The sequence below is a fragment of the Protopterus annectens genome, chromosome 4.part1, assembly GCF_019279795.1.
Source record: "Protopterus annectens isolate FY-2018-M chromosome 4.part1, PAN1.0, whole genome shotgun sequence".
Taxonomy (NCBI): Eukaryota; Metazoa; Chordata; order Ceratodontiformes; family Protopteridae; genus Protopterus; species Protopterus annectens.
This window is the reverse complement of record NC_056734.1, coordinates 173,322,094-173,350,016: the sequence shown is the minus strand read 5'-3', so window position 1 is coordinate 173,350,016 and position 27,923 is coordinate 173,322,094. Positions and strand designations below refer to the sequence as shown.

At 42.2% G+C, this 27,923-nt stretch overlaps 1 protein-coding gene across 1 annotated transcript in view; it reads right to left on the bottom strand.

Moving 5' to 3' along the window:
* MYNN (myoneurin) overlaps positions 1-27,923 on the bottom strand; it is a 655,694-nt gene that overhangs the window by 530,394 nt on the left and 97,377 nt on the right. The gene's annotated exons all lie outside the window — the stretch shown is intronic.

Below are 27,923 nucleotides of genomic sequence, written 5' to 3'. Positions count from 1 at the left end.
ATATTATATATATATATATATATATATATATATATATATATATATATATATATATATATATATGGATCCCTATCATATGATAAAAACCTCATTTGACTGAGACCATAAGACTGATATTTCAAAAAATTTCAAAAGACTGAAAAGTCACTTGATTGAAACCCATAATACTCAGTTTCAACAAACTAAATTTTATACTGGACCATATAAAACCAGACATTGGGGGTGTGGGGGGCACACCTCCCACCTAGTCTGGTTTTATACGGTCTAGTTTAAAATTTAGTATTATGTTGAAATTCAGTATTATGGGTTTCAGTCAAGTAACTTTTCAGTCTTGAAATTTCAGTCTTATGGTTTCAGTCAAATGCGTTTCAGTCAAATGAGGTTTCCATAATATGATAGGTCTCTCTCTCTCTATATATATATATATATATATATATATATATATATATATATATATATATATATATATATATACATATATATGGGTCTGGGACTAATGAGCGAACAGCCGTTTCACCGAATCTGAACCGGCCGGGCATACTTACGGGAAAGTGCTTTTCACCGAAGAAGCACTTTCGCGGAAGTATGCCTGGAGGTAGAGGGAGTTGTGGAGATCGTACTACATTGCGATTAAGGGAATTTTTCCCTTTTCCCCACTGTAGTGTGATCTCAGAGTGAAAATAATAAAATAGGGGGGGTGTGGGGGGCCCCCCTGCATAAATGTTAATTTACTGTTTTTTTTTTTATTTTAACATACTTTAGCGAAAGAGCTTTTTCGGTGAAAAGCGCTTTCGCTAAAGTGTGTTCGGTGATAATGGATTCTGACTTTTGATCTTTCGATCAAAAGTCCTAGATCCATATATGTATATATATACATTTTAATATAATATAAAACACACATACACATACATGCAAGCAATACACAAAAAGGCACTGTGCAGTTAACTTGAGGTTAGTATTGGAGATTTAAACAATCTGGAATTTATGTGTTCTAGCTTTAGTAATGAACTTGTTGGTCTTGTGGTTGTCTACCTCACATTGCAGAATAAGCCTGCACACACATACATACACCCTGACCTTTCCCTACCTCATAATTCTGTCCCTGGTGGTTTAGTGGCTTCAAGCTCAAGGCAGTAGCCCAAAAGCACATCTGATCTATTAAAATACATGCAGAAATAAACAAACATGATGTTTGTTGGTGGCTAGAACAACAAACCCAACCATCATGTTTCACACTGCCCCAGCCCAAACTGATCACACTCAGCAGCTTACCCCTAACATGTTTGTGATGTGTATGTACATAGTGACTGAATTCATTAACCATTGAACCAGATGTCTATCTCTCTAATTCATAGGTTCATAGGAGATTACTTGGTTATTGGCCCTAGGATCTTTATAAGCCTAGACATGTTATACCCTTGTTCCTTTAATGACCATGTTGTATGGTCTACATTTGCAGTACGAGTCAATGATCAGCAACAACTGCCTTTATCCAAGAGGGACATACATGACACCTTGGGGTAAATTTATGGTCTCCCATTCAGCTAAGTTACACTTAAATAGGGTCACTGAAGAGCTCTGTTTTATGTGAATTGGGAGTTTGTTCCAGAGGAGTGGCAATCTCTGGTAGACGTATCTGTCTCTCCAGCATATCCTGTTAATTTTGACGGCTAGGTTAAGAACCTTAGAGTGAGTGAGTCTTGTCCCATTTGACTTGCAGATGGGCAGCACTTCCATTAGGGCAGAGTCAGAGACTGCTCTGTAACCCAGGCAAAAGTCAACTCTCAGCAACCTATAAGACACAGAATACAGTGACACACCCTTACGTCTGTCCATGTAGGTCATGTGTTGAAGAAGGCCCTGAATTTTCTTGGTGAGAAACCTATGAGGTCTCTACAGCTGCTGCATGTTTCTGGTGAGGTACATACAGAAGGGAGTGTTGGACTCTATTAGTAGTCTGATAAGGGAGAAGAACAAGGGAGTTATAACATATAAGGCTTTCCTTACCACTGTAGACACATGACGATCAAAGTTAAAGTTGCTGTCAACCTGTGTTCCCAAATAACTCACCACAAGGTTTGAGCTAAGGGTGGTACTGTTAATATTGTAATTTGCAGGGACTTCCCCTTTGCTGAAAGGGATGATAATGCATTTTTTTGCGTTTAGTTTAAGTCTGTGGCTTTAGCACCAGTCATTTGTGTGTGTAAGCCCTTTTTGTACTATGTATCTCAGTTTAACTTAAACAATGAGCAAGTCACCACATCTTAGCAATTTTTAGTACTGTATCAAGCTGTTAGATGCATCTTAAGTAAATGCTGATGTCTGATCATATAGTAGTTCCTAGTTATGAGGTCTGCCATACAGTTCCAGACATAGGGGTTCAGTCTTGACCTCCACATATGACCATTTATCACTGCCACTTACAACTACTCCCATTTTGCCAGTCCCCAATCAAACACTGCATAGTTAAACACAGACCAGAAAATAACATTTTTGCAGAAGGGACATTCCCTGCACCCCCACACACCTCCACTCTATAAATACTAACCGGGAGATAGCACAGCAATGGGGATAAGAACAAAGCTCCTTACTCCACAATTTTGAATTCCAGTGATTTAAAGGGATGGCACTCAGTCTTGTGCAGGCTGATTAAACTGATCTGAGCAGTTTCAGTTCAACAAAACTGTGATCAATGAGAATGGGGAGAGCTCCTCCAGTTCCTGCCTGGGTTATGCCTGTAGGTACATGTTCTTCCCATGCATGTATGGGTCTTTTCTAAGTATGTCATTTTCCTTTCTCCTCTCAAAACATACTGGCTAGCTAGCTTCCAAAACTCTCTGTAAGCAAATACACATAGACATTTTCTCTCTCTGCAGGTGATGGTCACTGTTGTTGTGACACCCTTCCTGATGTAAAAAACTGGAAAAGGGGGTTGATGCAGATGCTGATCTATATATATCATCCCTATGCATGTGCATTTAGATGAATAGGTTTGTAATATATACGTAGATGTATGTGTATATACTTAAACAGACACACACACATATATACATATATATCTTGTCAACTAGATCGACTGTAGCAAATGTTGACAGCTCTAACACTGACGCATCAATACTGACACTCTTCTGTGCATGCTCTGAAGATTAACCTCAGAGCAAGCAAATAAAATATGTTTTTGAAGGGGACAAGCCCACCTATGTCTCCCTTGTGGGGGATGTGCTCCCATACCCACTGCTAATTCTGTACTTTCCAAGACTGCACAATCCCCAGGGAAATGGCATAATCACCCACTCTGGGGATTGTCTATCTCAAGCACCTGTTGATCATCTGTTTTGTCGATCCAAGCATGTCAACAAAACACAGGTCAACAGTAAGGCCTTTCAATTATTTTAACCAATACCACAAACATATATATATACATACATACATACATGCATATGTATGTGTGTATGTGCGCACGTGCGCGTGCCGTGTGTGCACACACTACACACACACATATAATCTCCTTACATGTGTGGAGATACGACAGTATCACTTATCACTGGAAAAACTTGTAGCAAGCCACTAAATACAGTACAGTACAGTTGTTTAAGTTGCACTTACCCATAACAGTAGGCAAATTCCACATTACTTTAGTAGTCTTTAGGCTACGCGGGTTGCATCTTGTCCAAAACACCAATCGGATAGCTTCAAAAGCTGTGGATCACTTCCACTCTGATACCTGACTGGTCAGCCCTGAAGAGGAAAAGTCAGAATTCGGACTGGAAAATCTTTAGTACTTTATTTCCACCTTGTGAAGCAGCAGCTCAAAGGCTTCACAAGAGCAGCAGCTGGCCTTTTAGCTCCTATCTGTCAGTTAATTGCCATTTAGGGGAGCCCTTCGACTCAGACGAACAAAAATTGATGACCTGATTCAAAGAAATTCAAACAACTTTGAGTATTAATGAGGGATTTGTTCTTACTGATACCCTATCCCAAAAGCAGACCAGAAAGGATTTTTACCCAGCAAGAGAGCCTTCAACTCAGATACTCATCTTGCAGATGTCAAAGCAAAGAGAGTAACAATTTTCCATGTAATGAACCTTATGCCTTATGTACAGGTTCAGATGGAAATGCGGTTATCTTTTTCCTGCTGAAAGTTAAGATACTAGGAATGAGCAACCTGTTTGTTAGGTAATCACAGGTGAAACACTCATATTAGAAGCTGTTTTACTGAAAAAAAAAAAAAAAAAAAAAAAAAAAGGATCCATAGGCAGACATATTGAAGTGGCTGCAATATGTACCTTGACAAAGTAGTATGAAGACCAGAGACTAGTAACTCACGCAAACATTTGAGAGAAGTACAATCCCAGATAGGACCCTGGTTATTTAGTAGGCACCAACTAGGAAAGTTTTCAACATGTCAATATAGGATCATAAGAGGTTACTAGGCTATTGGCCCTAGCCTAGCCAAGAGTTTAGCCCATGTTTAGAAAAGTCAGCACCGAAAGCCCCTGTCCAGCAGGGACGCAGGTGGAATCCCAGGGATCTATTTTCTGTTTCCCATCCAGTTATTCAGGTTACACTTGAAAAGGGATAACGAAGTACTCTGTTTAACGTGGAGAGGGAGTCTATTCCACAGATAGGGGAGTCTCTAGGACACAAATCTGTCCCACCAAGTCCTATTGATGTCACAGACCAGGTTGAGGTTGCACGTGCGGGTTACTTGAGTGAAGCTTGACTTGCAGATATGCAACAGTCCCATTAAGGCGGGGTCTGAGATTGCTTTGTATGCCAGACAGAGGTCACCTCTGAGGAGTCTGTATGAAAATGAGTAGAAGGAAAGAGCTTTTAGCATGTGTACTGTAGACGTTTGAGGCCCTGGATTCTCCTGGTGAGGAACCTCTGTGGTCTCTCCAGCTGCTGCATGTGCTTTGAGAGGTGCATGCCAAAGGGGGAGTTGTACTCAATAATTGGCCGTATAAGGGAAGAATACAGGGATGTTATGACCTCCTTGGCCCTGGAGGAGATACCCTTACTTATGAGGTGGGCCATGTAGAAAGCTTTCTGCACAACGGAAGCAAAATGGTGGTCAAAATTCAGGTTGCTATCAACCTAGGTGCCCAAATCCCTCACAACTGACTACTTGCTTAGGACATTGTTATTAATGTGATAATATGTGGGGACATCACTCTCCCCAAAGGGGATGATTATGCACTTTTTGGCATTCAGCTGGAGGCCATGTTTCTGGCACCAGTGATTTGTTTGGGTGAGACCCTCTTGGAGGACGTCCACATCACTTGGGGAATTGATGAACACATCCAGCTTGCAGTCATCTGCAAACTTGGTCAACCATAGCCCACTGGTTTTGGCCTGCACCTCAGAGAAGTACATCCCAAATAACAGAGGCCCCAAGACCGATCCCTGGGGTATGCCACTTGTTATGGGTCTACTGCTTGAGGTGGTTTCTCCTATTTTGATTAGGTGGGTTCTATCAGTGAGCCAGTTTGCTACCCATCTGATAACGTATGGATTGATGCCTAGTTGAGAGAGTTTATCTATTATGCCTGAGTGGGGAATAGTGTCGAAGACTTTGGCCAGGTCAAGATAGGCAGTGTGCACCGTCTTCCCCTCGTCCATGGGGATTTTCTAGTAGCAGGATTTCTTAACACCTTAAGCACTTGCTGCATGCCCTCAAAAAAAGGTTCCTAAAAGGGATCAGAATCTAGAAATATAATTTAAGATGTCTTATACTGGGATGTATCAAAATCAAACTCCTTCTGTCTTGTGTATGTTGATCCAGAAAGTGAGGAAGCTTGCAGTTAATTGCCTTTGGCCAATACCCTAAAATGGGAGAACTAATACTGCCTAAGTCAGAAGAAGGTCACTTCAAATATTTTTGGAGAATCCTTCTGAATCTTCAGAATTACCCAGGATAAGAGTGGAAAGGGTGGAATTCATACAGGAACATTCTTTTACAAGGAAATGAAAAATAAAATCGACTGTCTGTTTTGAAAGGCGGTCAACACATCTCTTGAGGTGTTCCCCAGAACTGGATTAATACCTGAAAGATCCTGTCATTAAAACTGAAATCATGAGGGTCTATCCTGGTTCTGCTCAGTTTGTTTGTCACTACATTTTACTCTGACAGAAAGAAAAATGCTTGGAGGGTTAAGGAATGCTGAAAAGCTAACTCCCACATCAAGCCTGTACAGAGGGTCTGACCTTTCACTATGGTGTTGTACAACTGTTTCAAAATCACGTGCTTTGGCTTGCCTGAAGAATCCCAAAGGCCTTGCAGCTTTACCTTTATAGGAATTGACCCCAAAGAAATTCTAAGGCATACGTAGTTGCAGACTTGGAGGTTGAGAAGAAAAAGGGGAAGAACATTTATATTTGTAGTCTTCACCAGTGGAGTTTCATTTATACAAAGCCTAAGATCAGTATCTGATAATCTAAAGGATACAAGTACTGAGTCCACGCGTTTCTAGATAGCACAGAATCTTTTTCATGTACAACCTGACTTAAGGAATCATGAGAATCATAAGTGCCATGAATCCCAGAACACTGAGAAACTCTCTGAAGTCTGAGACTGAACTGAGAAGCTCAGGAAGACTTCCAGATAAAACTCTACCTTCCTTTGCATCAAAAACTTGCTGTGGAGTGTCTATAAGACATCCTGGAAAGACAATCCACTGTGAAGCAGTCAGGAAGCATTTCTGAATATTCATCTGGAATCCCAGACTGGTCAGAAGAATTAAAACCCATGTTAAGTACTGCTACCATCTTGGAAAAGGCTCTGCCGTGATAAGTAAGCTATCCAAATGAGGAATCAAAAATGAATGCCATTCAGTCTGCTAAAAGCAATGATTACATCAAAACACTTATTAACAGGCATGAAGCAGCAGATAACCCAAAGTGTAATGCAGAGAACCGATTGTATGACCCAGACACATACATTCAGAGATCTTTTAGGTCCCATTTTGCCATAAAGCTTCTCTGAAGGGTCAACATGTTCAATACTGGAGCTTCCTCATACTGAAATAGGAAGGAATATTTAAAACCAGTCTCCAAGAAGTCCCTTTCTTTAGGGCAAGAAGCAATCTGGAAAATAAACCTTTGCCTCTTGAAAAAATGTTACTGGTTGACTCCTAAATCAAGCAAAGCTGAAGAATCCGAGGAGAAAATTCTTATAGGTTCATAGATTCACAAGTGTGTACTAGGCTAATGGCCCTGGGGCCTTTACAAGCCTAGCCATAGGATTATCCTGGCATCATGCCACCCAACCTTAGTTCCCAGTGCCTCTGTCGAGTAGAGCCACTGGAGTTATCCCTGGGGTGAATTTTCTACTTCCCATCCACTCAAGATTTCTCTTGAAGAGGGTCAGTGAGGTGCTCTGCTTGACAGGTATGGGAAGTCTATTCCATAGCATGGGCAGTCTCTGGGTTATGAACCTGTCCCTCCAGTACGTTCTGCTGATTGTGGTAATGAGGTTGAGGTCTTGATAGTGTGGTGCGGAGTGATAGGGATTTCTTTGGATGTAGCATTTCTAACAGAGCTGGGTCAGACATGGCTTTGTAAGTCAAGCAGAGATCGCCTCTAAGTAGGCGATATGGATATGAGAGAATAGTTGGAGTTTGAGTCTGTCCATATAGGACAAGTGTTTAAGCCTAGGATCCTCTTTGTGAGGTACTTTTACGGCCTCTCCAGTTGCCGCATGTGTCTAGTGAATACTCTATGATTGGCCTAATGAGGGAAGAGTAGAGTGCGACAATGACCTCTTTCTTCCTGGATGCAAAACCCTTAATAATGAGATTGTTTGGTTTGGAGGGTGGGGAGGAGCTGTCCTGAAAGGAGATTCTTGTATCAAGTGCCAACTATATCCCTCCTGAACCACCTTTAAACCTCATGCATCTGTCACAATCTGTTACCAAAGAGAAATGAACAGAACTAGTTGTTGGGATAAGGTTTGAGAGATTGAGGCAAGGGGAAAGAGATGAAGTATGCTACCACAGCCCTCCAGAAACTGTATATTACCCCTTTACTGGAAAGGTTCCTGTTTTTTATTGTTCACTTCCTGCCACCTCAGTTTCTTAGGCGTGAAATAGAATCTGGAAGATCTGAAAAAGTGTGTGGGGGGGCTGAAAAATCTTAGTAACTCCCTAAACTAATTTTCCTCTTTCGACAAATTGTTGTGGACCTGTATGGCAGATTGGCCAAACAAAACCCTTTTCTCTAAAGTTGAATTCAGAAATTTCAGATTTTAACACAACTTCTGATATCATACCCAGACACACCTCCTCAAAAAGAGTAGAAACAGGGGGCCTAGATACATCATCTTCACAATTATATGCAACTTTAAGGCATATTTAGTTATTAAAAATGTATCAAAAACAATGACTGACCTAGGTAGAAGCTTCCACATATAGGATTTATAGTTAAGAAGTGGAAGTATAAAAATTTCTAATGCCAAATTTGTCTGAAAAACTTCCCCTCTACATCTACAGGGTAAGGTTTGGAAGGTAACAGTAGCCTGTTACCTATCTGTTTTAATGAGGACTGTAGATTGTGAATCAGGTTTGTTATAGGCAGCATGATACACCTTCTCCAAGATTGCCATTAGGGGAGGAACAGTCATAGAATCAGGCAAATCTGCTTACAACATATTAGAAATCTCCTCAAAACAGTGGGAAAATCCACTAATTCCCATAAAAACGCCTCATTTATCCTGTCAACAAATTGAGAAAGGAAATTATTTTTCAAGGCAGTTGTGAGGATCAGTTTATCTCAGCATCAGAGTACTGGACTCAAGTATACGTAGTTCTGTATTTGCCTATGTCAGATACATCTGACTAGTCTTCTTTGTGGAAATTTGGACTGTCCTGCTTAACAGGTACTGAAGGCCGTGTAACAGGATTTTTCTGTAACAGCTACTTAGCTTTTTTCTTATAGATACCATGTCTTCACATGAAGAAAGTTTATTATTTTTTTTTTCTTAATAGTCATCTTCTGTGATGGACTACAAGAGAAATCTATATCCCTACAACAAGTCTCTTACCCAGACACATCCATTAGCATCCCCCAGAGAAACTCCATGCCCCAAAGGGATGTGGCTGACTCCAAGTTCATGGTGTCCAAAAGGACTACACCTGAGGAGGCTAGAGAGGTAAGTCAGTGGTCTGACGAATAACAATTGGCAACTGAAGGTTCACCCACTCTCAGCTGAGGCACAGATTGAGCCCACACAAACAGCAAGGGCTCTAAGGCAAGTTATTTTTTTCTTTCTAGAAACTGCAGAAGTCAGATCAGCAGGAGTGGGTAAGTATCGTGCTCTAACCAATGAGGATGCATGAGATATAGCTAGAAACACTGGAACATGTCAGTCAGAAGGTAAGTTGTCAAAAGTCTAAACAAGCAGCACACTTACACTTATCTAGTCACACAAAGTCCCCAAAACACAGTAATGCACAAGTGGTACACTAAAATCCTACCAGAAACCTCTTATAAATAAACATTAGTCTTACAGGAATAAAAAAGTTTTGTCTTACCATAACGTTCCATCTGTGTTATTGATCTTCTTTCATTCATCACTGATGGGTTCGGTTCTGAGCCCTCGGAACCGGGTCGGCCTAATACCAAGCTCACGCCAGCCAAAAAACTCTCGAGCTAAGCTTTTACCCATAGTGCCCTTCTCCCTGTTACCTCAGATTGAGTTTGCCCCGTATTAGTAAAGCAGAGGCCATTTCTGCGCAAATGCCCTAACTCACCACTTGGACCCAAAGTATCCCCTAGGAGCCTTTGGAGGGGGAAGGAGGGTGGGAAGTGATGAATGAAAGAAGATCAACAACACAGACAGAACCTTATGGTAAGACATAACTTCTTTATCTGATGTTATTAATCTTCTTTCCATTCATCACTGATGGGACAGAATCCCCAACTAACTTGTGTTCCTTGGGCGGCCCTTATGGAGAACGCTCCTGAGCCCCACTGAGCCAAAGGCAGCTCTCCCTCTGGAGACCACATCCAACTTGTAATGATTAATAAAAGTGTGGAGGCTTAGCCCATGTGGCTGCTGCATAAATATCAACCATAGAGGCTCTTGAATGGAAGGCTACAGAAGTTGCCATAGATCTGGTAGAGTGGGCTTTAACATTCCGTGGTATAGTTTTTTTTCGCAAGTGAACAGATGTAGCATATGCAGTCCTTTAGCCATTTGGATAAAGTGACCTTGGAGACAGAATTTCCCATTATAGGTCCAGAGAAGGAAATGAAAAGTTGGTCAGTTTTACATATTGCTTTGGTTCTGTCTAAATTAAACATCAGTTGTCTGTGTACATCCAAAGAATGTATATAGTATTCCTCTTTGTTAGTAAAATTTGGGAAAAATACTGGCAAGTCAATGGTCTGATTGATGGAAAAATCTGAAATAACTTTGGAGAGAAAAGATAGGTTTGCCCGGAGTGATACTCTGTCTTTGTGGAAGATTAAATAGGGACTTTTAATGCATAATGCCTGAAGCTCTGAAATTCATCTGGCTGACATGATGGCTACCAGGAAAAGGGACTTCCAATATAAATATTTGAGGTCACACTTTGCTGCAGGTTCAAAAGGAGGTTGAGTTAAGGACTGAAGAACTAACGGGAGGTTCCATGGCTCTATAGGTTGTCTGATCAGAGGCCTAGTGTGAGACATCCCTTTAAGAAAGGTTTTGCATAACCGAAGAAAGATGAGGGGAGAATTATCCAAACCATCATGAAAGTTAGAAATAGCCACTAGATGTACTCGTATGGTAGAAGCTGCAGCTCCATCTTCGAAGAATTTTGACAGATATTGTAAGACTGCTGTAACTAGAGCCGAGTATGGGTCTAGCCTTCTTTTCTTAGACCAAATAGAGAACCTCTTTCATTTGTCTAGATATAGCCTTCTAGTGGATGGCTTGTGTGAGGCCAGGATAATGTCACTTACAGGTGAGTGAAGGTTATCCTGCCTGGCGATTAATGGAAGTGGAGAAACCAAGCTGTCAGCTTCAGACTGGATAGGTTCAGGTGACTCAACCCTTGAGGATGAAAAATCAGGTCTGGAAAAGGGTCCAGAATCCACCGTCGACATAATAGATGGGGCCGAAGGAAGGGGAACCAAACTTGTCGAGGCCAAAAGGGGGCTATGAGAATCACTTTGCATTTCAACCAAATAGCTTTCTTTATGAATTGGGGAATCAGAGGGATGGGGGATATGCATATAGCAGTCCCGTGGGTCAATCGTGAATCGGAGCGTCCCTCGGGGACACGTCTGTGGGGGAAATAGGGCAAATTAGCTGCTGCATTTGTTGTTTGATAGGGAGGCAAACAGGTTGCAGCAAGGCTGGCCCCATCGGATGAAAATGTTTGCCGCTATGTCGAGATTGAGGGACTACTTTTGAGGCAGGAGAATACATCTGCTCAACTTGTCTGGAATCACGTTGGAATTCCCAGGGATATGTGTTGCTATCAGAAATCGGTTGGAAGGTATCACCCACTGCCAAATTCTCAAGGCCTTTTGACACAGGGGATAGGACTTGGTTCGTCCTTGCTTGCAGATATACCAGACTACTGACATGTTGTCTGATTGAATTGCAATTGTTTCAGAAGAAAGAACAGATTAGAATGCTTGCAACGCTAACAGCACCGCTCTCAGTTCTATAACACTGATATGCAGGTTGGCCTCCAAAGTGGACCATGTGCCTTGGACTGTCTTTCCCTGGAAATGCCCCCAGGGAAGCATCCATGGTCACAATGGCCTTGGGTTGGGGGGATGGAATGGGAAGCGCCAAAGTTCTTTGTCTGACCTCATCCACCAAAGAAGGTCCTGCTTGCAACAATTGGTTAACTGAATTTGAAAGCATAGAGAGTGGTAATTCGGAGACCACTGAGATAGCAGAAGCCATTAAAGTTTTCGCATATGCAGTTTCGCAAGTGGCACTACTGGTATGGAAGCTGCCATGGATCCTAAAACCTGAAGAACCTCCCTTGCTAGGCTTTGTTTTGACAGAGTATCACCCAGAGCTGCAGCCCCAATCTCTGAAGTCTGGGAGCTGGGAGAGACACCAGACAAGAACGGGTGTCGAAGACTGCTCCAACGGACTCTATGTTCTGAGTCGGAGCAAGGTTGGATTTCTCCCAGTTTATCATTATTCTCAAATGTTTTGCCAGGGAAAGAGTGTACTGCAGGGCTGCTACCAGAAGATGCTTGGCGGGGTGGTAAGGAGTCAATCGTCCAAATACGGAAACGCCCGGAATCCTTGCAGCCTCAAGTGAGCTGTGACCACTGCAGTGCACTTTGTGAACACTCTGGGGGCTGTAGAGAGTCCGAACAGCAGGGCACAAAATTGGTAGTGACTGGTTCCTAGCCAGAAGCAAAGTAGACTCCTGGAGCATTTGTCCATTTTGTTGTGGTAATATGTGTCCCAGAAATCTATCAAGCACATCCAATCGCCTTCCCTTAGAAAAGGGAGAATGGACTGAACCGTGACCATCCGGAATTTCATTTGGGCAATGGACTTGTTCAAATTGCGGAGATCCAGAATTGGTCTCCAGTCTCCTGTCTTTTTTGGCACTAAAAAGAATCTTGAGTAGAATCCGGATCTGCATTGGTCTGGTGGGACTATTTAAATGACTCTTTTTTGACACAGCTTGTTTATTTCTGCAGCTGCTTCTTCCCTTTGACTGGCTGGAATGTCAGGAAGTTTTGTCCGAAGTTTTAGGTAAGTGATGAGGGGAATGGTGTAGCCTCTGGTTATGATCTTCTGTACCCAATGGTCACAAGTTATTGAATGCCAGGCAGTGTGGTGCAGAGAGAAACGTGCCCCGACTGCATCCAGAGGAAAGCAATCGGACTGCTCTTCACGAGCGCTGGTAAGGCTGCACACAGAAAGAATCCCTGGGTCCCTGATTACGCGGACCCCCTCTGCCTCAGTAGAGGTGTCTTCCAGAATTGTTACCCCCTCTGCCCCTGGGGGTATCATAGGAACCCTGAGATTTTTTTGTGCCACATTTTTCCGCTCCTCTGGTTCCTGGAAAAGGAACACCAAGGATTGGAAAAAATGTAAAGCTACGGCAGACAGGGTCTTACCATCCTGCTCACACCTGGCCAGGGTGTCTTTCATCTTGGGGCCAAAAAGGGAAGATGCTTCGATTGGAGCATTCCGGGAGGAAGACTTGAAAGGGTCTGCAAAGTCACAGAAGTGCATCCAGGCATGGCATCTCATAACTATGCCTGAACCCACCGCTCTAGTCACCCCTTTGGTTGCATGTGAGAGCAACCTCATGGATGAATTGGAGACTGATTCCAGGGTTGTGACCTGTGAGGCAACATTGTCTCTTACCTCATCAGACACCTGTCCTGCGAGTGTTCCAGAGAGTTCTGAAACAAAGTCTCTTTGGAGCCTCGTAAAATGTGCCAAGTAATTCAGAGACCATATGGCAAAAGTTGCTGAAGCAAAAACTTGCTTCCCTAATCTGTCCACAGCCTAGGACTCTCTATTGGGCGGATAAACAGTAGGACTCTCTTCGGTGAGGTCCTTTTTCGTGGCTGCCGCCACCACTATAGCATCGACTGGTAAACCTGTTGACGAATGTGGGTTTTCCTCGGGGGGGGTAGTATCTTGTTAGATCTCCGAGGGATCGACTCAACAGAATCATGGTTCTTCCAGGTGCACTGCACCACGAGTTGTACCAGCTCGTCTGCAGGCAGGGTCACCCAAGAGGTAGATGGCCAGGCACAAAACGCCTGCAGAAACACGAACTCCTCGGAAAAAAGGTTAGTGGGCTTCCAATCACCCCTCTGCTTCAACATTACAAGGATGTCCCCAAAGGGACATTATCAGGGGGAGACCGTGGGGACCCTTCACTGTCATCGAAATCCGTATCCTCCATCAGAGACTATTCAGGGGAGTTTATGTGCTTCCTCTTGCACAATCTCTTCCATGGGGGCTCCTCAGTGGGGGCTTCTGAGGAGGATTCGGAAGAGGGGGAGCCCTGTAACAGGGTCTCCAATGACTTTCCTGCCCAGTGTCCCAGGGCAGTAGCTTGTGTCAGCTGTATTTCAGGGGGAAAAGAGGTCTGGGGTTCCGACATCGGTGGAAGGCTTCCAGAAGCTAGTGCCCTCTCCATAGCTTGGAAAGCAGGTCCGCCCAAAGAAGGATGGGAGCCTAGAACCGAGAAGGACAACCTCGGAACCAGGGTCACACCCCGCTCCATTGAACCCGCTCCCGAAGGTGGAGCCTTAAGCAGGATCGGTGCAGACAGAACTCCCAGCACTGTAGACGGAACTGTAGACACACTCAGAGCCATACTGTGAGTCGCAGAGCCCACAGCCTAATCATGGGGTTGAGGAAGGCCTGGTTCAGAGGGGACCGAAGGCCAAAGGGATAGTCCCAGAGCTCCAGTGAGGTCCACTACAGGCGCGGAGATGGGGGGGTGCCAAAAATGACGTCTGAGCTGAAGACTTTGGAACCAGTATGGTAAAAGGAGGAGAGTAGGATGGAATCCGTGGAGAAATCAACCCAAGTCCTGCAGGTGGATGTGTCCTAGATGGAGTGAGTATCCCCTGGCTGTCAATAGCTGATCCACAAGATGCACCACTTCAAACTCGGAGAGGCTCCTGGTGGATCTAGTGGATACTCCCACTGGGGAGTCTGGTCATTCTAGGAATGGACTATATACTTGCCCTAGAAATGGATCTGTTGATGGAGACTATCAGGTCCGTGGTGTGGAATCTAGCGGCACTGATGTCTCAAGTTTGGAGACAGGAAGAAGTGACATCAAAACTGTCGTTATCGGAATCGTGAAAGGACTCAGTGCCAGAGGGGCACTCGGAGCCGACACAGAAGGCTCAGTAGCAAACGTAATCGCAGAGAAAGGCATCAAAGGTGTGCACTGTCCCGAAGTAGCACTCAGTACCGAAGTTGTAGTAACCTTTGGAAAAACAGTAGTCAGTGCCATAGACAGTAGCGGAGTCAAAGCTGGTGCCAGTATAGGAACAGTCGTAGTCAGAGCAGAAGAGGTCAGTGCCGATGAGGCGGACTTATGCTCCGAAGACAATTTTGGCACCTTAGACTTTACAGGCTTGCCCTGGTCACCGGACAGTGAAGAGGGAACAGAGTGGGACCTTTTCTTTTCCTTGGTTGAAGGAGATGAGACCTCCATCGCAGGCCTCTGAAAAGGGTGACTTAAGGAGGCCCTTCAGAATCAGTTTGTTTTTGCGCTCGTTCAAGGTGTGCTGACTAAAACTTTGACAAATCACACAAGGGGGTTGCACCAAAAGATGGGGCACCCCCAAACAATAAACACAGTCATCATGGGAATCACTGTTAGGCAGTTTACCCTTACATGAAGTACAATGCTTAAACCCTGACATGCCCTTTTTATCAGACATCATGTACAAAATACACACACAACAAGTCGGATAGAAAACTAAGGCAAAGAGTTCTACTATATCTATATCTAAATATATATGAAAGACAGGTAAAAAAGGAAGAAGAAATACCAACAAAGGTATTTAAGAAATACTACAAGGGTAGGGAGAAAGGCCGTACCACCAATTGTACTTAAAAATTACCAAAAGGGTAGAAACAGAAGGGTAAAATGTCTATAGATAGCTTCAAAGCTAAAGAAATATCAAAAATCCCACAAGGAATAAGACAGACACAATATCCAGAAAAAATATCAAAAGTTTTCCACTTAGCTGAGAGCTTGGCTTGAAAGCGACTTTACGGCTATGCAGCAAACAAGATCTGATGTAACAGGGAGTAAGGCACTATGGATAAAAGCTTAGTACGAGAGTTTTTGGCTGGCACGAGCTTGGTATTAGGCTGACTCGGAACCGAACCCATCAGTGATGAATGTAAAGAAGATTAACAACATCAGACTGGTAGGTAAGCTGTCATTATGTGAACAGAAACATTACCTGCCCTTTCATTGTCTCTACCCAAATAAAACACTGCCCCACAATTAAACTTTCATAAAACAGTTTACATAAGCAGTACATTTCTACATCAAATAAGCTCCCACTCTAGCTGAAGCTAATGAGCTGAAAAGCTAGCCGCTGCTTTTGCGGAGCCTCTGAGCTGCTTCTTCACAAGTCAGCAAGAAAGTGCTGAAGATTTTCCAGCATGACTGCTGATTTTCCTTGCACAGTGCTGATCAATTATCAGTCAGAATGGAAATGTGGGAAGGAGCCAAGATTTTTGGAAGTTGGCCAGTGGCTGTTTTGCAAGACGCAACAACTATAGCCTAAGGGCTGCTGCAGAAGTGGGTATGATGAATATAATTCTAGGCTTTGAAATACTAAAACGGCATTATCCACTACAGCCCCACATCTCTAACTATACTAACTCCAAGACCTCGGAACACTAAGGGTAAGGAGAAGGTTTCTTAAACATCATTCTTACAGGATTTTGCTGTTTAATATAGGCAGGCTCTGACAAGAGAGGGACTCAAAGGAACATAGCAGACAATTACAGTTCCAGCAAAACCATAATCATAATAACTTAACAGATCCCTTACCATGCACTTCATGTATACTTTACATAGACACAGACATACTTGTGCATTCATGTGTATGTATATATTTACATATATACACACACACACACAGATATATATATATATATATATATATATATATATATATATATAGATATATATGTGGGTGGCCAGGGTGGTGCAGCGGTTAGTGTTGCCACCTCACAGCAAGAGGTTCTCCGGTTCGATCCTCAGCTAGGGTGCCTTCTGTGCGGAGTCTGCATGTCCTCCCTGTGGTCGCATGGGTTTCCTCCGGGTGCACCGGTTTCTTCCCACATCCCAAAGACATGCTGTAGATGGATTGGACACTCTAAATTGGCCCTAGGTGTGAGTGTGTGCGTGTGTGTGCCTTCTGTGGAAGGTTGGGTGCCAGACTGGCAACTCGACACCGTAAAACTCCACTGCCAATCATGAGCGGATAGGTGATCCGCTGTGGCAACCCCTAACTGGGAAAAAGCCGAAAGTATATATATATATATATATATATATATATATATATATATATATATATATATATATATATATATACATACACATACATACAGACACACTTAATCCTACAGACATATATGTTGTGGCTTGGTATCATGGTTAAAATCTGTCTGCAATGGACCTGTTCTCTCACTCATTTAAAAGCAAAAAATGAATAAATAATGTCTGGTAAATATAGTAAGCAAAGAGACACGAAGTACAAGAAGCATACATATTATATATTATATACACATTACTGTACATTAGCATTGTCATCAACAGAATTATTTATACAACCATCAGTTTGTATATGTGTACTATTACTTTTCTGAAGAGCAAAATTATGTAAATATGGCATTTAAGAAATAACATACTTCACAAACACTGTAACTCTTAAACTATGTGAATATGAACGCAACCAGGAGTTAGGTATGGTAGTTCTATCGTTACCACCACGAGCACTAAGACCATATGGACACAGTCAACTCAGCAACCCAAATCTTCCCAAAGTTATTGGCCTCCTCTCCCTTACCCATAATGCAGTGCAGTTTAGGACCCTTTTCTAGATCTCTGAAGTCTATGCAAGGTACATCAATGAATTACAACAAGAAACATCTCTATATACACCGATAAACATTTCATCAAAAAGTCCTCTACACTAGGAGGTACTGCAGTTGGTGGAAGGAATGCGGGTACGGTAATCAAGATAGAATTCCAAATCCAGATCTAGCATTAAATTAATTATATAACCTTCGTATCTGGGATTGACAGTTCCAGCTTCATCAACAGGAGGATACAGTCCCAAATTTATCCTCTTAAGTAGTTCTTCAAGGAAGAATACCCCTGATTACACTGGCATCAAAAGCTGACCTGGACCTAGAGATTATATCCAACTTACAGTATCTTTCAAAAATGCCAGCAATGCCCAAACTGCATAAAAATCATCCAATGGATGCATTTTTAAAGAAGCTTGACAGGTAGTCATATATCTGACAGTGGGAGACGTACACTCATATCTAAAAGATTTGTTCACAGGTAAGTACTAAACTTCACTGTTGCAGTATTTCTTACTCTAGGGAACACCTGCCAAGGGAAGCCTGATGTCCGGCCAGTATACCAAAAGCCTTGAGATTACGAGTACATTGTACATCATATTCATGCTCCCTGCTCACAGTGTGGGGCATAAAGTTGGCATACGGACATACCTACCTCAGAACTGAAAAGCCCCAGGAGGAGCAACACTCCAAGGAGCAAAGGAGGAACATGTTCACCCAGAAGGAAAAAAAAAAGAAAAAAGGGGGGGGGGGATACTGCAAAAGTGAAGGGAAGGACATCTACTGTTGCAGTATTCCTTACTCTACTGCAGTGATGGTGAACCTTTAGGGTTTGGCGTGTCAAAAGCTCCTTGCAGAAAATAATTCAGTGTACATCACATGAGCAACAAATGCAAAAGTAGTGTCTCTGGTAACTCGGGTGTTGGTGATCGTTGGCATGTCACCCAAAATGTTGTGGCATGTGTCACCTTTGACACATGTATTATAGGTTCGCCATCACTGCCTGAGGGAGCTCAGTAGAAAAACTGGGAGGAGGAAGGTCCAGCACAGCTGTTAAGAAAGTCATACAAGATAGCCCTGGCAAATCCAGCTCTAGACCTGGAAACCACATCCAGCTTGTAATGTGTAGTAAACGTATGCACAGAAGTCCAAGTACCAGCTCCAGGATGGAACTGGTATCCAATCCCTTGGAAAAAGCACCAGAGCAAGTCACAGCCCTGGTACAATGACCCTTAACAGAAATAGAAAGGCTCTTCCTATGAAAAGATTAACAAAATGAAATGGCCTTAGAGATCCAAGATGAAACTGTTTGCTCAGAAACATCCAAAACAGAGACCTAGGATGAAAGTGGAAAAAAGTTGCTCAGATTTACGAATAGCTGTAGTTTTATCTAAATAATACCAGACTTGCAAATCTAAGGTGTGAAGAACCTTCTCACTAGCAGACTGCTGGGAAGGGAAAAAAGTGGGCAAATGAATAGACTGATTAAGAAACTACTCATTAACCACCTTGGGCATAAAAAAAGGATTAGTACAAATAGACACTCTGTCCCTGTGAAAAACTAAAAAAAGGGGGGACAGCCATAAGGGCCTGAAGTTCAGACACCAGAAGTAAGGGCCAAAAGAAGAACAGTCTTCCAGCCAGGAACAGTGCTGTAGGGAAGCTGAAGCTGCAGGCTGAAAGGGAGTCTGAATCAATTTTTCAAGAACAAAATTAAGGTCCCAGGAAGGAGGAATAGGCTTCCTGGAGACCACATATGAAGGACACCTTTAAGAAATTGTTTGACCTCAAATCTAGAAGCCAAAGGAGGAGTCAAAGGCAGGCAAGCAGAAATAGCTGAAAGGTGAGCCTTATCTGAAGAGTATGCCAACCCAACACTGATCAATTCACACAAATAAGAGAGAACCAAAGGAACTTCCTCAGAAAGTGGATCCAGGTTACAAGCACAACAGCAAACAGAAAATTTCTTCCACTTGGACGAATAAGACTTCCTGGTAGTGGGTCTCCTGTCCTCCTGCAGAACCCAAAGCATGTCCTCAGAAAAAAAGGTGTCTAAAAGGGATCAAAACCCTTTCCCCCACAGTGTAGGCCGAAGAGTGGGACAAGTGAGGATGGATTTGAGACCCCTTGTCTTGTGTGAGTAGGCCCACACTGTGAGGTAACTTGTGGTGACTGCCCTTGGCCAGGTGCAGAAAAAGAGAGAGTCAATACTGTTTGGACCAAATGAGAGTCCCCAATAAGATTTTAAGAGAGTCTTGCTCTATCTTGAATAGGACCCTAGGTGTGAGAGGAAAGGCATAAAGAAACCTCTCTTTCCAAAACAAAGAAAGGGCATCCACCTTCCAAGCCACAGGACATGGGACTCAGGTGCAAAAGAGATGAGGTTGTCTGTTCAGAGGAGAGGCAAAAAGATCTACCTGAGGAGTACCCCACTGATGGACAATGTCAAGAAAAACATCTCTGTGAAGCATTCATTAATGAGTCTGTATTATGGACCTGCTCTCTAATCTGCCACAGGATTCTGTTCTGAAGGAATATAAACAGCCTGAAGAGTCACCTGATACTGGACAGTCAGATCCCAAATCTGAAGAGCTAATCTGCAGAAAAGGTAAGGCAGTGCCCTCTTTTATTTGATAATGTACCACATCATTGCAGTATTGTATGTAAAAGATTTTTGAGAAACCCTGGAAGGAACATAGTATGGAAGGCCTGAAAAACAAGAAGGACAGCTCTCATCTCTTTGATGTTGATATGGTCTGCCCTCTGACAAAAAGACCAAAGACCCTGAACCTTTAGAGGGCCACAAGAAGCTCCCTACCCCACATGTGAGGCATCCAAAAAGAGTTCATGAGAGGGGGCTGAAAAGGAAGCCCTGGGGTAAGAGACAGCTGATGAATCTACCACTGAAGCTCTAGCTTGAGGTATGGAGGAAGAGGAATTGGAAAGTCCAAAGGCTGAGAATGTTGAAGTCAGACAGACTTTAGGAACCACTGTAGCTTTCTCATATGAGGAAGCATAGGAATTGTGGAAGCCATGTATCCCATAGCCCTCAGAAACTCCCTGGCTGTAATTGAAACCACAGGAAGAAGGGATTGAAAAAAGGCAATCTGAGTCAAAGCCCTGGAAGGCAGCAAGAATGCCTGCATAACAATGGTCTTGAGCCTGCCTCTGAGAAAACATGATCCTGAGAAGGAGTCAGTAAGGATTTTTGGAAATGTACTGTAAAACCTAGGCTTTGAAAGTGGCAAAAATCATAATGGAGAGGAAGCCTCAATGAATCAAAGATAATTTTATTGTCAACAGGAGCAGCAATCCATTTAGCCTTAATATCATCAGGCAAAGGCTGGAGGTGAAGCCAAGAATAATGTCTTAACACAGAAACAAAAGCAACAGCTCTAGAAGAAGCATCTGCTGCATCATAACTATATTTAATAGAATGACAGGCTACTTGAGAAGAGGATCCCAACAAAGAGAGAGAAATGAAGCCTTCCACTGAGGAAGGTCAGAAATAACTTGAAAAGCCTGACAGGGAAGACCTCAAACATATCTGGTTATGTGGGTTTGGTAGTTAATAGCCTGAAAGGTCAAGGTAGCAGCAGTGTACACCTTTTGCCTATCCTTTCCATGGCCCTGCTGTGTTTTGTTAGATGAAAACAATTTAGTGGAAGACAACAATTTGGAAGGTTCGTCTGCAAAAAGAGAAACAACAGAAGGGTCAGCAGAAGGACATTTGTCCAGAAACTTACAATCATCAGGCACCTTATAAAAATTAGTGTTTTTAGGAGCTGAGGGCTGAGAATTAGGAGTCTGATAAGCTGATGAAAAAGTGTCCAACAAAGCAGCAAGGACAGGAGGGACAGCAGAAAGTTTAGGAGACTCAATCTGAAGGAGTTCATAATATCTCTTCTGGTCATCAGAAACCTGGGTACAGTCCCATTTAAAAAGTTCTGTCATCCGAGATATAGACTCCTCAAAGGAAAGTTCTTCAAAAGGAGAATATGGACTAATGGAGTCCTCCTCCTCAGAACCATATTCTAATGGAGAAGTAATCTGAGAAGAAAAGGCTAAAGACAATTCCTCATCAGAAGAGTCCTGTCCCTAGGCCTCTTAAGAGGAGTACAAGACCATGGGGGGGGGGCAGAAGCAGAAACTCCCTGGGGGTGCTTCAATGCCATAAGTGCATGAAACAACCCCTGTGTGAAATCCTGCCATTCACTCTGAGGATCCTTAGAAGCAGGGTAAATATGTTTTGTTCTCTGCTTCATTTTCAAATGGACATCAGCTCTAAAGATCTTAGGAGGTTTGGATCCTTGCCAACATACAATCAATGTAGAAGGAATCTCCTCCCTAACAAGAATCTGTGGAACACTTCAGTCCCTCAGATATGATCAGTTGCAGTTCCCCCCTCATCATCTGTAACAGATATCTATAGAGCCTGCTAGGATGTGTGCAAGAAACTGGATCTAAGTCAGCCTCTGAAATGGTCATGGCACAGGAATCTGACTAAATGACAAGATAATCCTCTGGGCTTTCACCAGTCTCGAGACAGACATCTGGGGGAGGTGGTACAGCAGTAGAATCTGACCTAACTTTTTTGGTCTTCTTCTTGGCAGACGACTGACCCTTGGGTCAGGACAATTCCACCATTGCTCCTTGCGCCAACAACTTAAGACGTTGCTTCTCAAGGTAGATAGAGACAAGGAGGAGAGACAACTACAAAGTGTCTTGGGGACAAATGCTTGACAGATCAGGCAGGATGTATGGTTATGAGAAGCACCCAAGCAAAGCAAACGCTGCTCGTAGTGGTCCTTATGCGAAATCTGTCTCCCACACTGACATTTTCACTTTCTGAATGACATGTAATCTTACAACAAAATAAAAGAGATCAAAGATAAGAAGAAAAACCCAATGGGGCACTTATCTGAAATGGCACATTTTCACTTTCTGGATGACATGTAACCTTACAACAAAATAAAAGAGATCAAAGATAAGAAGAAAAACCCAATGGGGCACTTATCTGAAATGGCTTAGCAACCAGCAGACGAAGGATTGTTCAGACTGATGATCGAAGATAGAGTTTAGACTGATGTAAAAGAAGTTCTGATGTAGGTATTTCCATATGTCACCTTTATGCCCTATGCTGAGTAGGAAGCATATGTGTGACACATGATGTGCTAGTAATCCTAAGGCTTTGGTATACTGGCCCGACATTGAGCTACCCATGGCAGGGGATCCCTAGAGTAAGGAATACTGCGACAGTGATATAGGACATTTACATATTATCCCTAGTGAGACTAACTTGGATCATACCATAGATAATTTATGGGAAACCATCTGTGGGATAAATCATTTAGTAGCTGCCAATGTCAATTAATAGTACAGCAGGCAGTTCTGGGGTACATTTTCTAATACACATCCACAGATCTAAGTTACACTTGTGGATACAGATGAGCTTTGTTTTGTGTGGATGGGGAGACTAACAGAGCAGTGGTATCCTCTGTGAGATATACCTGTCCCTCCAAATCATTCTGTTGATATTGCAGAAGAGGTTTAGATCCCTAGACCAAGTATTTCTGATGCCATTTGATTTGCTGACATGTAGTAGGTCCATAGGTACTGGATCGGAGGAAGCCTTGTATTCCAGACACGTTGCCTATTTAGCACTTTGTAGGATACAAAGTACAGTGACAGGGCTTAGAGTTGATCCAGGTAGGACAAAACTGTCTGGGCTTTGCATCCTTTTAGCAAGGTATCTTTGTGGATATTCTGGTTGAGGCATGTGTCTGGACAGATTGTTTGATAACCAAATTGGATACAGTCAGAAAGATATTCAGATAAATTTAAATTTGAGACTTTGATACCCATCAAGTATTTTATTTATTTATTTAATTTGTTTATTTATTCTGTGGAGCACACAGAACGCTGGGAATCTTTTCTGATAGATTTTGTTTTTAAAGTGTGAACTCTGAATTGTATTGTGCGGACATTCACAACAACACACACTCACCTTTATTTTAATAACTAAAAAAAGACAGACTAATTATCTGATTAAGGTTGGTCTCCACTGCTACCTTAGGCATAAAGGAGGGGTTAGTTGTCATGGGCACACTCTCTCTCTGTGGAATACAAAATATGGAGGATTCACAAAGCCTGCAGTGCAAAGAATGGCAACAAGAACAAAAGTTATGTATGTAATACAACAAGAAATCTGGAAGGTCAGTTCCATCCTCATTACCAACAAGACTAATACCAAAAGGACTTACTCAGCCTGGCAACAAACACTTTCCCAGGCCCATCTATGTTTACCCACAATAATGCCATGTGCTTCAAGATCCCTCTCCAGGTGTCCTTAATCCACATAATGCAGAAACAATATAACAACAACTAACTAAGTCACTACTCAGGACAGTAAAGTCTGTGCTTGGGGTAAGGAGAGTGGAATGCCAATGAGGCTGGAACGGTCAATTTATGGTAAGTACATAACTTCTTATCTGTGACTAGAGTCACACCCTCATTATTAAAAGGAATGCATCCCAAGCTAATCTCTTGGGTTGGAAAAATGCCTGATAATAGTAAAGGAAGACCTGGATTCAGCGGTCACAACCAGCTTACAGAGCCTTGCAAGAGTATTCAGTGACGTCTACGTAGCCAATGTACAATCAACGTCCAAAGATGCATTTTAAGTAACCACTGCCATCAGAATAAACCCTAGATTAAGCAAGTAGTCCTGCTATGTTTTTCATAATAAAAGTTAATGCATGTGGAAAACCATTTCAAAAGTGCTAACTCTGATACTTCAGACCACAGTTTCTTTTTTGAGTGCGGATATAAACAGCTGAGATGCTGCCCCCATTGGTCTGGTTCTGTCTACATATAATCTGACCAATCTGTGAACATCTATATAAGTTCAGCAGATATTCTCCTCAGTTAGAATAATTAGGGAAGAAGACCAGCAAACTGAAGGCCTGATTTATATTTATCTCTGCTGCAACCCTAAACATGAAAGAAAGTACAGTCGTAATATCTTGCCATAAACAGAAAATGTTCCACTTCTCACTGCTGCAGTATTCCTTACAACTGGGATCTCCTGCCTGAACATCCAGCCAGCATACCAAAGCCTTTACGCCTTCCATGTGCCATACATCAGACATGTGCCCTAAGTCCAAGGCGCAAGGCACATATGTAACGTATGAGTGCCTAATCCTTAGAACTGAATTGTCCCAGAAGAACCATAGCAACCCAATAAGAAAGCAAGAACATGTATATCCAGGAAAGGAAGAAAGAGAGAAAGTAAGAAAAGATCCTTCACCCAGAAGGAAGGCAATAAGACAACAACGGGGGAAGGAGTGAGGGACACAGTACTGCAACAGTGAGAAGTAGGACATCTACTGTTAGGGTACATTCCTACATAACTGTACTATGTCCTTCCTTACCACTGCTGCAGTATTCTTTACGATTGGGAGAGTATAAAAGCTACTGGAGAGGATGGGAGGAGAAAGCCACAGAGGAGCCCTTCAAAAACCCATGAAGGATGAACCTGGTGAACCCCGCCTTGGTCCTAGAAATGACATCCAAGTTGTAATGCTTAACAAAGGTGTCTAAAGAAAACCAAGTGGCAGCTTCCAAAATGGATCAAGTATCCAGACCCTTGAAAAAATTATCAGAAGAGGCAGGTGCCTGGTAGAATGTGCACAAACAGAAGAAAGCTGCTAGCCATAAAACAAATATAAAAAGAAATGGCCTTAGAGATCCAGGAGGAGATGAGTTTGGCTGTTTGTAAGCAAACTAATTTCCTGGAATGAAAGTAAGCAAAAAAGTTCATCAGACATCTGGATATCTTTTGTCTTGTTGAGGTAATATCGGAACTGATAACATAAATCCAAGATGAAGAACCCTATGAATATCATTATGTGAAGAGGGGAAAAAGAGGGAAGATGAATTGCTTGAATCAAGGACATTGTTATGAGCATAAAGTAGAGATTTTTCATAAGGACAGAGTTGTCTTCATACCAAACAAAACAGGTGGAACTGCCATGAGTGCCTGAAATTCAGAGACCCTCTTAGCAGAAATCAGATCCACGTTTTCCAAGTATAGTGCAGCAAGGAAGAGGGCAAAGGGAAACTTAGTTAATTTCTTAGGAACAAAATTAATGTCCCAAGGAGGAGGAATGGGCTTCTCTTTGCGGGGACATAATATAAAGGACACCTTTCAAAAATTGTTTGACATCAAAACAGAAGCAAGGTGTAGATGCAAAGACAGATAAGCAGGCATGGCTGACAAATGATCTGTAAAAGATGAATATGCCAGACCAGAAGTGAGCAATTCACACAAATGAGGAAGGACAGTAGGAATAACCACAGAAAAAGGATCCAGGTCATACTTCAGACACCAAACAGAAAATCTCTTCCACTTAACCACATAGCAGTGGGTTTTCTGTCCCCCTGTAAGACCCCAAGCACATCCTCAGAAAATTTGTGTCAAAAAGGAATCAAAACCCCATCACCCAAAGAGTGAACTGAAGAGTGGGCAAGTGAAGTTGAAATCACAGGATGGATTGTGCAGAGAGTAGGGGAGTAGAGAAGAATCAAGGTCTAGGCAAATTAAAGTAAAGTAGGAAAGATTAGGAAAAGAACAGACAGTAAGACAGGAGAGCTGGTGGGGAGGGGAAAAGAAAGAGTAGAATAAAGCAGGTTGGAAGCATTTGAGTGTGGAGTATGAGAACAGAAAGAAAAAGGAGACATGGAATGAAAGGAGGACTGCTATTATAAAATACCATGTGAGTGAGGAGAGGAGGAGGAGAAAAAGCTGTCTTACGAAGTTAAAGATAATATAGTGTTAACATAGGCTAAAACAAGAACAGAGCAATACAAGAGATGTGTGCCTGTTCCTGGTATGGTCAAGCAGGAGTACATGTGATAGTGGCAGTTGTATGCCTTCTACAAGTGGATACCAGCATTGATATCAGCAGTGATTTGTAGGCAAGTTATTCCCTTTGTGCCCAACCTTCTCTAACCTCCTCTGTGTCAATCACTGCAGAATACAACCATGCACTATTTGCTTCATTATCAAGTTTTCCAGTTCTGCTATACCAGATCATACTTTGGTGATTTTATATGTCATGTTATGACATAATGTACTTCTGTACATATTTTTAGCAGTAGTATGTACTGCACACATTGACTTTTAACTCTTCCATATATCTATAGAGCATGAAGGATTACTGACTGCATTGTCCCTAAAGCACTAGCTATGAGGACACTTTTGACTGCATTATGCTTCAAGCAATACAATACATCTCAGAGGCACACTACAGATAGTGACACTTAATTGTTTTACTAAATTTGTCAAATTCATCAGCAGGTTAACAGATTAAATTTGTATACATTTTGAATAATTGACCAAACAGAGCAAATTATGTTCCTTTGTTCATTTAAACAATTTTCTTATTCATTTAAAGTCCTTTTGTCACATTGGCCCATGAGATACCTGTTAAGCAAGGCAGAAAAACAGCTCAGAGAAATTTCATACCTCATCAACACAGATAGTGGCAGATTATAAAATGTCATTGATGGTGATAACCTATATTCAGGGGCATTAAGGGCAAACATAGAATGCAGATTCCAAAATGTTAGCTTGAAAATATTGTACATCAACCCCATTTATCAAGTAATAGCTTGAATATACCCTGAAATTAAACTGCATAAACATGTTTTCCTCCTAGAAATGTACAAATAACCAAATTTAAAGCAATATATCAATTAGTTCTAGAATTTACATTCAATAAATGAGCCAGAAATACTCTTAGTGTTCTGCTATACAGTGACTTGCAAACCAAGCAGAGCTTACATCTGCAATCCTGGTACATTTAACTGTACATATTTAAATATGTTAACCTTCAGGAGCTGCACTTTGGGACTTTGATTCATTCCCTATTCTTTTAGTGAACTAGATTTTGACGAGATGCAAATTGTACTTCAGCCAAGTAAAATAAAGCAAGTATCTATGTTGGAACCTGCCTGAGGCACATCATAATTTATTTTGCAGGTGAAAGAGGCAATGGCTGCAGATTGTACAGTTATGAAGCAACTTTATGCTAAAATCATTATAAGATGAAGCCACAATTAAACCAAGCACTATTGGTACCCTCAATGCCTTCTAGTCTAGTTACAACTTGTATCTTTTTTTTTTTCTTTTACCTGGAGGTAGTGGAGCCAGAGGAAGTCGAACCACATCCATAGCTGGAAATAAATGTTCTCATCCCGAGTTCAAGTACTTTCTTGCTGTCTTGCTATGGAGAGAGTTTGACTCGGCTGCTCACTCAAAAGCAGCTTCCTTAAGTTAAATTAAATAGTAATT